The sequence below is a fragment of the Manacus candei genome, unplaced genomic scaffold (genome assembly GCF_025592945.1).
Source record: "Manacus candei isolate 608988 ecotype Guabito, Panama unplaced genomic scaffold, ASM2559294v1 h1tg000034l, whole genome shotgun sequence".
NCBI classification, from domain to species: Eukaryota; Metazoa; Chordata; class Aves; order Passeriformes; family Pipridae; genus Manacus; species Manacus candei.
The window spans coordinates 9,140,809-9,154,141 of record NW_026138082.1 but is presented as its reverse complement, the minus strand read 5'-3'; positions in this window follow the sequence as shown (position 1 = coordinate 9,154,141).

The following is a 13,333-nucleotide window of genomic DNA, read 5'->3' as shown; positions in this document are numbered from 1 at the left end:
CCACCATCCTGTCAGAAATTTGCACTAGCACTGTCAAACTCTTCTCAGGGCTGAAAGGGTTTCCTGCAGATCCGGCTTCCTAAAAACAGAATGTTGTGTACTCAGACATCTGCCAAATTCCTCTCTGAGCTATCTGGGGAAAGGCTGATGCTGCAAGCGGCCAAGGTGGATGAGGCTGTCCTTGTCTTTGCCAGGGACAGGCAAAGGCTTGTGGAGCAAGCCCTGGTGATACCCTCACTGTCCTGCAAGACCTGATACCAGACGAGTCCAGCCTTGCAGTCTGCCCATGCAGCAAACATAGGGGTGAAGGTGAAGGTGAGGCCAAGGGTTGCCTTCTGGAGCATGTGCAAAGTGAAATCCTGTATGTGAGTCCCTTTGGCACCTTACAGGCAGCTCAGCTGTTGTGGGACTGCAGCAACTGCGTGGATGGGAGGTGAAGCCCTCAGGGGGTTCCCCAGGTGGCTGCTCTTTCTGAATTATGTGAACTTGCAATGAATGGTGCAAAATGTTGTGGTATCAGTGGCAAGTCTTATACTCTCTCTCTGCCTCTCATTTGAAGCAAATCAGTGTCAGATTAACAGCTATAAAAGAAACAGCTATGTTGGAAATAATAGGTAAGGCAGCTAGATAAATCATATTGTGGCCTTTAAAGGGTAATATCTTATGTTTATAGTACTTTTTCATAAGAGCAGAAAGCCCTTGTAAGTGAACAAAAATAGGAAGATATTTCAAAAGCCTAAAGTAACCTCAGGTAAGATGAGCATTAGCAGCAGCAAGCCATCCAGGTCCCCGCAGAGCGAGCGCTGTTATCTGCTCTATGCACAGCAAGCTAAGCTGCTCAGAGTGGTGAGCAGAACTAAACCTGCCGCTTCCTGATTGGTATTTAGTTCGCTAGCCACAGCTACTTGCTCCTTCTGCAAGGCTGATAACAAGGACAGTTTTTATATGGATAGGACTCCTTTCCTCTGGTCTCTGTTGCAGTTTTCCTCCCATGAAGCCATTGCAGAAGCACAGTCCTGTCTGTCTGTGCTGGGGCTTTGTGTGGCCCGACTGGAAACAGGCCATGGGTCCTCTCTGCAAGAACCCTTCTTCTGCCCTGGACTTTCTGCTGTCAGAAGCAGCAGGATACTCCAATGTGACATTGTTGATGTAGCCTATCAATGCTGTTGGTAGGTAAGGCCATCACCAGGGTTCAGAGAGTTAATTTATCTTAGAGAGCTGACTTTTGTGTGCCCAGACCTGTTCTGAAGCTTTTCTGATTGAGTAGGTCAAAGGGTGAGTGTTGTGTATGTGTTGATATATTGATCTACATAGGGTGTGATCTTAAGAGGAGGCATACTCCTCCCTTCCTCATTTCCCAAATCTTCTGTCTCCCCAAGGAAGACAAAGATGCCTGAAGATGGAGCAAATTCCAGAGATATTCTCAGCACCCGCAAAAAAAAGTTTCATTCAAAGAAACATATAAGCCAAATGAGACCTGGAATAAGTCAAAGTGCGAGAACAAAGCAAACCCAGCCATAGATCAGGTCATGCTCCCTTCCACTTTATATCTTGCTGGCTGAGAAAATGCATTTAGTTTGGCTTTCATCTCCTTGGGATTGCTGTTCCCTCCTTATGGGCAGCTGGGGATTTGGACTATGAAAGAAAAGTTAGCAGCTTTGTGCTCTGTGCGTGGAAATGTCTACTTCTGACCCAGAATTTATCAAAGGAACAAAGCAATAATGGCAGTGCTCTTCTCAGTAATGAGGAGATGCAGTGATGCTGGATGCAATTGGTAAGGCCAATTAAAGTAGCTGAGAGGGAAAAAGTCAGTCATGTCACTTCTTTCTCTCCCCTATACCATTAATGATTCTACAGGTCAAAAATGTAACTGTTTGCCAGAGACATATCTAGGCATGCACAGACACGAACATGCAAGATAATATGTAAAACAAGATCTGATCGCTCAGATATTTTCTCTATTGAACAACGTTTCTGGCAGAGGGTAAGTCCTGTTCTTCACAGCACCTTACTGACTGTAGATGTACTTGATTAAACATTAATAAATTAACTCTGTTAGTTTTAGTTAACTTTTTTTTCCCCTCTGAGACACTAGTAACCAAAACATAAAACCATTAAATACGTTTGAAAGTGACTTTGAAGCTGTTGTACAGATGAGGACTGATATTTGACTTGTGACTTAAGTCTTTGAATATGTGACTACCTCTATTTCAAAGAATGACAGATATGAGACTTTTTTTAAATTGTGGTGTTTTTTTTTTTTTCTGGGGCTATGGCATATTGTTCTAGGGAGGGCTATTTTCTGCTGAGCCAAAACCCATGCAGAGCAACTGAATGTAGTGAATTCAGCTTGGTACAAAGAAGTATTTTCTTTATGTGACATACGATTAAGAAACTACTGAACCAAAAAATTAAATAAGTCTGTTTCGTATGTAAGAAAGGGTGGTGCGCCTTAGCAGTAAGTGCTGTCCCATTTGAAAATATAATTTGGGATTTACTTTTCTTTTTGTTAATCTACAGGGTATTTGGAAAAGACTTGTCCATGGCAGACTGTATTGTACCCTCCTTAAAACAGAAGGATCTCAAACCACTTGTGGAAGATTCTGATCACTAGGATATTGAAATAGATGGACTCAGGTCACATCTGCTCTCAATTTTACCCCTTTGGTAGAAAATAAGGAAATAGAAACTGACTTAATAAGCATATGCAAAAGAAGGAGCCTTTCTGAAGGAAATGGAGAGGGGGAAAAAAGGCTACAGTAAGGAGGATGAAGAAGCCCATTAAACCCATTAAAGCAGAGGCATCCAGACAGAGCAGACATTAATACAGAAGGTATCTGCATGCTAGGTCCAGTCTCAGTTGCATGTACAGAGGATACAGATGCTAAGCACATGTCTGAAAACCTCTAAATATGTGTCTTTTCAGATCCAGAACTGATCAGCCCATGATGGCAATAGAACTGAACCAAATCCAGTTGCAAACTTTAGGATCAAAGGAAATTTAGCTTTGCATTTAAGCACAGTGGCTTGGTACCATTATAAATTTAGAAGTGGTAAGCATCTTATTCACACCATAAAAACCATCAAACCATGGAAGTGCTGGGACTTAATTGAAGATAAAATATATTCTGCTTTATAAAGAAGAATACCTAAGATTACTGAGATAGCTTTGAAATTATGAATTGGTTTTATCTGACGTGCAGAAGCCTCAGCTGCATCGAAAAATTAAATAGCTATGTGGTAGTTCCTTTTCATTAAATCATTGGCAACTAAATATGACTTTTTTTAATCAACTTATGCTACCTCTGATGTACGTAGTTTGGTCATCCCTTATCTTTGTTAGTGATGATATTCAAAAATATAATCAATATTTGTAAAGAATGTCCAACCCTTTTTTATGGGCAATCCAGATTTTGTCTCAGTGACCATTTGTACCAACAGATTGGGCTACATATGACTTGAAAAGAAACAATTCCTTTGCATGGTTCTAGATTTACTTCACTCTAGCAGCAGTCTCATGGCTTTTCTTTATATTTTAAAACAGAGGAGTTATAAGTTTCCCTGTGATATTCCTGAAATGGTTTCCATTGGTTTCTTGCATAATAGGTATCCTCTCAGGCCAATTTTTAATTTTTTTTTAATCTAGAAAAAGTGGCAATAAATTTGGTGACATTAGAAACTATTTCCTTTACATGTCTGTTTCAATTTTCAATTGAGATAAAAGCATCCTTTGCTCCTCATAGCAGACCAAAGCATAATGCCATTAAAATGTTTTATTTGGAGTATCTTTCATTCCCTTTAAACACTCAGGAGTGGTGGCTTCATCAAACTACATCTCATTCCTCAACAGCTCAATTCACACCTGCTGCTGCCTAGTGTTGATAATCTGTTGCCAAAATCCGTCAGACAAAAAGAAGTTCTTCCTGCTTCAGTGACAGATGACTCTCCTGAAGAAAGATCTTTCTGCCTATAAAATAGTCTAGTTTTTGTTTGTTTGTTTGTTTGTTTTTTTTAAGTAGCCACAGTACCATCAGTTACAGTGTTGTAACTGGCCCACCAGTCTTGGCTAGCAGGTGAGAATACAAGGTTGTGCCACAGCTTTGCAAGTCAGAGGCAGAAGATAAAAGCTCAGTCCAGATACTGTAGCGTCACATCATTGAGCGTGGTGTATCATGATGTCCAGCTTTATTTAGACTATTCTAGCTCAGGTCCCATGCCATGCTAATGCTCTTATGGACTCTCAGACATTTTATATCTGGCTCTTGTGCTCCACGGTCTGCTCTGTTCTTTCAGGTACAGCAGCACTCTCTAGCCTGTTCTTCTGTACCCTGAACTGCTGAGGAAATTAACTGTGGGCAAAGTTTTTTGCCTGTCTGGTTTTTCCATGTCCTATTTAATAACCTTTGAATCCTTTTGACCGTTTCCACATGAGACACATGAAGAATGTTCTTAAAGACATGAAGATCCTTGTCATTTTCTGAAGGAAGAAAGCAAACTCATTGCTACCAATAAAAGAATAGCAGTGAAAGCTTAAATCTTAATGGACATCCAAAATTTTGCACAGATGGAGAGGAAGATGGTTTAACTTTCATTACTGTTCAGTTTGTATCAGGAAGGACTGTTTTCTTCTAAAGATATTTCTTTAAAGCAAGGGACCCTTCACCTTCTCCAGAATCCCTTTAGGATCTTGACTTTTAGGGAGAAAATGACATTTTCCCCTCTTAAGATATAGAAAAAGCATTGCAGGGCAGTACCATGCTAAAGCAGAGCTGCCAACTCCTTTACTCTTGTAATGCATTCAACTAGTTCAGCAGAGCTTATTGCAGCCAGGTTTTGTTGGGAAATGGGTTGACATTACGCCGTATTGTATACTACAGCCATCAGATACATGCAAATTCAGTACTTGTGTTATGTGAAGTTTTTTGTTTGCCTGAATAGCCAAAGGAAGAAAATGTATAAATTAAATCTTTATCCACACCCAAATATAGCTTTTAAATGACACTGAGCAGTATGAAAATCTTCCAGCTTAATTAATGAACTATGAAACACAAGAAAAAACATTGCTGGAACCCTCTTAGATAAATCCTTGTGTATTTGTTCTGTTATGCTTCTATATTTCCTTAATGCTTGTTTATTTTTTTCTTTGTCCCTACTATTTTAAAATTCTACCTTGATAAACTAGTTGCTTTCAGGCAACCAGAGTAAGAATAAAGCTATTCTCTTTATAAATATTTTTTTCTGGAACAACTTGCATGATGTTTTGTGTTACCCCACTGAAACAAGACAGAAATATATCTCAGTATTGAACTCGACTCTAGTACATCAGGTTAGCTAAAATTCCCACCCTGATAGTGATTTCTTCAGCTCTGTTTGTGATGCAATGGCTGAAGAGTTAAGAAACACTTATATGTGTCTATAAAGCAGAAAACATGAAACCTACTCTGAAAATAATTTTTGAAGATAGGATACTTCAAGAGTTAATATCTATCTTCCTGTTTGGTACTAATGATACCAGTCGTAGAGCTGAAAAAGTAGTTGAAAAAATTTTTACAGATAAAACTAGAAAGAAAGAATTTTCAACATCTGTAAGATCTATAGAGGAATATGAAATAGTTGATAAAAGGTCTTCTATCTGCCTGTTTTGAGTTTTCTTAAATCTGTCCTGCTTGTGTTGTTGCAATGCACCTAATTTAAAATCAGATTCTTCATGTACAGACCATTCACTCACATATCTGCTTTATTGAAAGGGAAGTGTAGTTTAATATTACTTATTAATTAAGTATAAATAGAATTATAAAATTTTAATTTGTACACATTTGGATTACTGTACATGATGCAGGACTGACACTAGAAAGGACATAGGAGAAACAATGTAAAGTGAAGAAAAGAAAAAGAGCTAGCGGGTAAAACATGGGAAGACTGAAGAAACGAGATTTATGTATTCTTTAAAAGAGTATCTCAAGGGACATGAGAATTGTAAAGCACCTTCAAAGTAGTGCCCCTAAATGAAGTCACTAGCTACTGTTCATTGAACACAAACCAATGGATTTAGAAAAGAATTTCAAAGCGGACAATGATCACAGAATATGCCAAGTTGGAAGGGATCCACCAGGATCACCAAGTCCAACTCCTGGCCCTGCACAGGATGATCCCCAAGAGTCACACCAAGTGCCTGAGAGCATTGTCCAAATGCTTCTTGAACTCTGTCAGGCTTGATGCTCTGACCACTTTTCTGGGGAGCCTGCTCTAGTGCCCAACCACCCCCTGAGTACTGAACAGCGAATAAAATCCTATTGCTGCATGGATTCCTAAAGCAATTACTCAAAACCAGAGTTATCCAGAAGCAATGTAATGCTGGGAGAAAGATTAATTAATGTAGTTGATATTTAACTGCTATTTATTTACAACCAAATAAAAACCCAGACTAGAACAATTACTTTATATTAAATAATAATTGATTACTAACACATAGCAATTGAAAAGTAATTACCATGGTGTTGGTATGAAGTATTTTATTTCCCAGTCTCAGCAGATGGCTTTTTAATATTTTTGTCATTAACTAATATAGATAAAAGTGTTATTGAATAAAAATTAAATTGATATTTGAGGACTATCACTTAATAATTTACTTTCATTATTTCCAATAGAGTTCTTTTAGAGCCCTACCTGTTTCTTCCCTCCCTTCTTCCTGTCTTTATGCCTGAGGATACTAATAATGAAGTGAGAGTAGAAAATCATAAGAATAATTTTATTCTTTGACAGGTATTAAAATCTCTTCTCCTTCCTAAACTGCACAGAATGTGCCTGCAATTCAGTAACAAAGTTAATAAAACAAAGCATATTGATTGCCAAAGGGGAGATTTTTTTCTTCCCAAACTAATGGTGCTAAGCACTTTAAGAGGCTGTTCAGAGTAAAGTTAATTCTTCAGACAGCTGTCATCTGCAAGAGTGATCCAGATGTTGGAAATAGCATAGTTATGGAAAAAATAAGATTATATTATCACAGATAATGCCCTCAGGGAAATTCTGATGAGATGCAACTGTTCTAGATGTTACTGTAAGTCAGCTATTTATGAAAATACATGGATATTTGGTCAGCTTCATTGTTTTACAGCATTTTGCATCTGAGGATCTCCAAGCACTGTATCAGTGACAAATATTTAAACTAAGCACCTTATTTGGGAATACATCTGATGGAAAATGACTGTCACCTGTTGTGAAATTTATGTTCCAAAAATCATTTGTGCCTATTTGCAGGAGAGTGTGGAAATTCTGCATTAAATTAAAATTTTGAAAGAATTTGATAGGTATTAACATAGGGTGTTCAAAAATGTGAGCACTTTCCTCGGAAGGTAGGAATTCTTAATCTAATAGATGTGTACTGTTATATTAACATTAATACTACAGAAGTTAAAACATTTCCACTATATCTAAACAAAACACTTCAGTGTTTTCCGTGTTAGTAAAACAAGCAGGTAGAATTTATTTGTTTTGACACTTCTTCCCCAAATGTAATCAAATTGGACACATTCTTATGAAATGTTTTCATTCCCAAGTAACTGCAGTTTTTCTGACAGGTCTCTCTCTGTCCCACCAGCTCTTTTACCCAGTTTAGAACTGCTTTCTATTTTAACTGGGGCCCAAAGGACATGCTTTCTAGATCACATGAGAGTTAGTGACTTGCCTTGTATTAGAGCTCCTGGCTTACAAGATTTGTTCTCATTGTGAGAGAAGGAATTTGGGTATGTTCATCTTTGACAGCTGCAGTAGCCTGCCGAATGCTGCAAGAACAAGAGTCTCAGCATTCAACATTGTTCAAAAGGTGAAGATATGCCTGGCCATACCCTTTTAAAAACTGGGATTAGGTTGTGACCTTCCAGTACCTGAAGGGAGCCTACAAGAAAGATGGAGAGAGACTTTACAAGAGCATGTAGTGACAGCACAAGGGGGAATGGATTCAAATTGAAAGAGAGTAGGTTTAGGTTAGACATTAGGAAGAAATTCTTCACTGTGAGGGTTGTAAGGCTCTGGAATTCTTTTCCAGAGAAGTTGTGGACACCCCATCCCTGGAAGTGTTCCAGGCCAGCAACTCAGTCTAGTGAAAGATGTCTCTGTCCACAGCAGGGAGGTTGGAACTTGACGAACTTTCAGGTCCCTTCTCACCCAGGGCATTCTATGATTCTATGATTCAGATAATGGCTTGGCACCTAGAAGTTTGTGAAACCGAATGCCATTTCATAAAAGATTAATCTGTCCACCTATTTTCATTTGGACTTTGAAGAAATATTTTTTCCAATGTTCTTGTTCCTATGGGAAATATTTATTTGATCACTGCTGTTTTTCTTGGTAGGTAAAAGGAAACTAACCCAAGACAATATGGTATCTGGAATATCGAATGAAATAACATGTCTAGTTAAAAGATTTCTACACTGGCTTAGGAGCATACTATAGAAATTCCAATGCTCAAATATAAATCATTCCAGTGTCAGAATACAAAGATTGATCCAAAGAAGATCTCCTAGTCAGCGGTTTCGTTGCAATTAGGGTTGATGGTGCTATTGATTTAAAATAGTTGCTAAAATAGTGGCTGTTCAGTCTTCTATATTCAAACAGCTTGGTATGCCCATCCAGTTCTCAGTACAAACACTAAAAAAGTCACAGTAAAATAATCTCACACTCTATTTTCACAGTTTCACAGTCTTGTGAATGTTGCATGGTGATTTGCAAGTTCTCGTGGCCATTTCAACATGGTGAAAGCTCTGTATTTTGAAGGCTGGTGTAGTACTTTGTACGACAAGGAAACAAGGTTTCGCAAATACATTAGAAATTGGTCAAGGACCAGTATGGCTTTATTAATATAATAAATAATAAACCCACATAGACCCAGCTAGTTGAGGGTTCAGCAACCAAATCTTTTTATTGGAAGCAAACAACGTCTTTTATATGCACTTCAAAGCAACACGTGACTCCCCTGACCAGTCACCATGGGGTATCTCTCTGCCCATGTCTATTGGAGTACATTTGGGACTGCGTCTCCCAGGATGCATTATCCAGCATCCCTAAAACACGTTCCCTACAGACCAGAATACACTTGGTCACATACTCATTTTCACAACAATTGGAAGCTGGCAAGCAGTATTCTTATATGGTATTAAAGCAATAAGAAAGAAATAGGACTTGATGTAACAGGGAGGGCACATTCACATAACACTTTGCCAGCACCTTGTCATATAACAATTAAGTGAAAGAGATATCTCTGTCTCTTTTTAAACTCAGAACTGTCCATGTGCACATAATTGCTTTTTGTCAAGGTTAATGAGAAAAAAAATCACATTTAAGCTTTGTATTCAAATAACAAATCTGTCAGAATCCAAGAATTTTCAACTTTCCTGGGTCTACCAGTGAAACGTAAGTGATGTAAAGGCTTTTTGTCAGAGTCATCAATCAAATTAGTCATTCTACCTTGCCATAAACTGAGGAGCCTTGAACTTAAACCCTTCCTCTGTAGTTTGACTAAAGCAGGTAGTTTGACTAAAGCAGATAGTTTGACTGTAAGTAAAAACTGTGAAAAATAGCTTTCATTCATTTCATTTCATTTGCTGGAAAAACATCAAAACTTGATCTGCATATAACATAAAATTTAAGAAAAACCCATGTGTATTGTTGAGGTGTCTAGATGCACTCAAGATGCGAAATTGTAATCTGCTGAAGTGGGTATAAATTGATGTTGCATTCTCATGCTGTCTCTTTGTGCTTCCACAAGCAATAGTGTCATCAGGTGGTAGCCTGCTCAGGAAATAGAGTCAGCTAAAAAGCAATGTGAAAAAGAGATTATTAAATTTAGGGAACATAGTTCTGTTCGCCATTCACCATACAGTCTATAAAGTATTGGTTTCTGTGTGAGAGAGATGATTCAAGAAGAGAAAATAATATGAAGAAAAAATTGTATTTTTCCTTTCTTTCATCATTGTTGTCATAAAATTTTGTCTGTAACTTCATTACAGGAACCTCTGTGGGTTTGATCAGTTCATGCAGGAGCACCAGAACTAGCTACTTACTTTTGAATTAAGGTTTGATAGATATTTCAGTCCAGATTACAGGTGTTGTCTGCCTTCCTTATAAATCTTAATAATCTTTCTGGGGGATGTACAAATGTTTTACATGCCTATTATTGGAAATACACTTCTGAATCCCATGGTTTTGAAGAACACCATGGGTTGAACCGATAACTCTGTCCAACTTGCATCTTCCTCTGCAAAGCCCAGCTCAGGTTTCAGAGAACAGGTTAGGATGTGAAAGCAAACATTTCACAGGGAAGAAAAAAGCATTGTTTAGCCTCCTATGTTAGTTCTTATAGAACTAATTTTTCTAGTAAAAAAATTTGCTTTTTCCTGGCTGGGAGGAGTTTTGTACTGACATGAAAATGAGAGAGTGCAGCAGCTCCTCTGTCAATCTCCCAGTCACAACTCATGCTGTACCAGGGTTTGAAAGGACACTGAGGTACTTAGATTCACAATTTGTTAAATTTATGGGGTACTACTACACATGATACCTGACTACTACCTAGAAATTACATTATCACCTTAATCTGTCTGGGAACTTTTGAGATTAGGCAAAGTGATACAAATTGCAAAATATACCCACTAACCTCAGAGATTTTTTTTTACTAACACTTTATTTTTTGTATTTTCAATTTTTGCAGTGTCAAGGTTATTCTTTCCACTCGACACTTTCTGCAGCAGATATAGCAGCTATATAGGTCATCTTCTCATGGATCTGTCAACAGTGACAAGCAGTGTACACCTGCTGACGTTTTATCTGCTGACTGTCCTGATGTATTATGGGTGTGCTTACCTGTTCCTTGGAGATGTTCTACTTCAGTGCAAAATTGAATTTTGTTGTTTGGGTTGTCCAGTGTATTAGCAGACATTTGTCTCAAGTTGACAACAGCAATGAAATATTTTCTCCCTTTAAACTGAAGCTTTGGATTATATCAGTAGTTGGTTGCTAATGGCAAAGCTGCTTTTCCTTATGCATCTTCCCAGTGTTCTCTCAGTCTAACATTATCTAGCTTTGTCTTTTTGTAGTGGTATGACTATAAGCTACTGATAAAAAAGTTTAATTGTCACTTTGTGCTTCAGCACTCTCGTGATTACGAATGCCAGCAATCTCACATTTTTAATCCTTTAAAACCCGCACAAGCTAAAACTCTGAGTTAATTCACAGATTCAGAATTTAAATAATATTTTGTAAGTTTTAGTGTGGTTAATATGATGATTTTTTTATGGCTTTGATCAACATTTGTCTTCGTCCAACAATTCTGTTATACTGGTAGGGTGATTTCGAAGCAAGCTCTTGGGGGCATTACATGGAGACGAATGAACCTGTTAGTGCAGGGGTTTTTTTCATTCATGCCTTTACTTGCATTTCACTTATCCCAAAGTTATTGAAGCCTCTATATTACTGAGGCTTTTTTTTTTTTGAAGGTGGAGAAAAAAGCCTATGACCTTCCAAAGTCCAAGTGTTGTCACAAAGATGAAGAAGTGCATGCTCTTTCTCTGTTGTGCTCTGTTGAACCAGTACAAACAGCAGAGAACATCCCCGTGTGCTTTCCTATGCAAATGGAAGATAGAAACACATTGCAAAGTGTCAGTCTGTGTAAAAACTCTGGCTAGAACTGCATCACTGTTATAAGACTGTAAAAGAGGAGCGTATCAGAGCAGTAACTTTGAACATTAAATCATAGAATCAACACAGAATCACAGAATGGTTCTAATTACCCCGATATGAACAGGGACACCTTCCCCTAGACAAGGCCCTTCCAACAAGTCCTTGAACGCTTCCAGGGATGAGGCATCCACAACTTCTCTGGTAACCTCTTCCAGTGCCTCCCCACCCTTACAGGAAAAAATTTCTTTCTAATATCTAATCTAAATCTACCCTCTTTCAGTTTAAAGCCAAACCTATCATAGGCTGCATCAAAAGGTTGGTCAGCAGGTCTCACTTTGCCCTTGTAAGACCCCACCTGTAGTACTGTATCCAGCTCTGGGGCCCTCCAGCATAAGAAAGACTTGAAATTGTTGGAAGGGGTCCAGAGGAGGACCACAAAGATTATCAGAGGGCTGGAGCACCTCTCCTATGAAGACAGGTTGAGAGAGTTGGGGCTGTTCAGTCTGGAGAAGAGGCAGCTCCAGAGAGACCTTATGGTTGTCTCTCAGTAGTTAAAGAGGGTTTAGAAGAATGAGGTGGACAAACTTTTAAACAGGGCCTGTAGTAATAGAGTTAATGGTTTTAAACTAAAAGAGGGTAGATTCATACTAGATAAAAGGAAGAAATTCTGTACAATGAGGGTGGTGAAACAGTGGTACAGGTTGCCCAGAGAGGTAGTAACCCCATTGCTGGAAGCATTCAAGGCTGGGTTGGACAAGGTTCTGAGCAACCTAATTTATTTGAAGATGTTCCTGGTCCTTTCAGGGAAGTTGGGCTAGATGACCCTTAAAGGTTCCTTCCAACCCAAACTATTTTATAGTTTTATGATTCCATGAAAAGCCACTGAATATTCCTCTTGCTGTTTTGGGTTGATTGATACTTTTGCTATATAGCTTGTGATAGTTTTCTTTATTCTGCAATCTGAATTTTATGCAATCTGCATATGAAATTTATCCACTGGTGAATGCCATAGTTGCATGAATTATTGGAAAACCTCTGCAACATGCAGCTTTTCCATGGGGACAAGGAAATGCATCAGAGCAACTGGTGTCATTGCCAAGACCACTGTCCTGTCAGCAGAGGTTGACATTCCTGTTACCCTGTGTTTTCCTAAGAATCAACTGTGCTTTGTTAACAGTTCTGCTCTGCCATCTAGCATAAGTGGAGAAATTTGTATCCTCATGGAAAGATAATTGTACACATATTTTCCCTGAAGCAGAAGGGGCAGGTTATGCTAATGAGTAACAAATATATGGAGCCTTTTTTTACATAAGAGCCAAAATTAAGTACTTATGTTGTAGGTATACTTAGGCCCCACTCACCTTTCTGCTACAGGTATTTGTTTGCAGGTTCCTGCATCTGTGTTTTGAGGGTAGATAGAAGCACACAGCTTCTGTATGTGGCTGTTATAATTCACAGATGCTTGCTGGTGGCTAGTGCAAAAGAGACAGTGAATCTATACAATAGGGTTACACAGAAAAATATTTACACTGAAATTCCCTCTCCCTGGAAAGTTCAGTCCTGCAACAGTTGTAAAAAACTTCAGTTGCACAGTCTCACTGCTTAGCCTTCTGTCCTCATGCCCAAGCCAAAGTCTATAGTAATATTGTCAACCTGCTTTCCA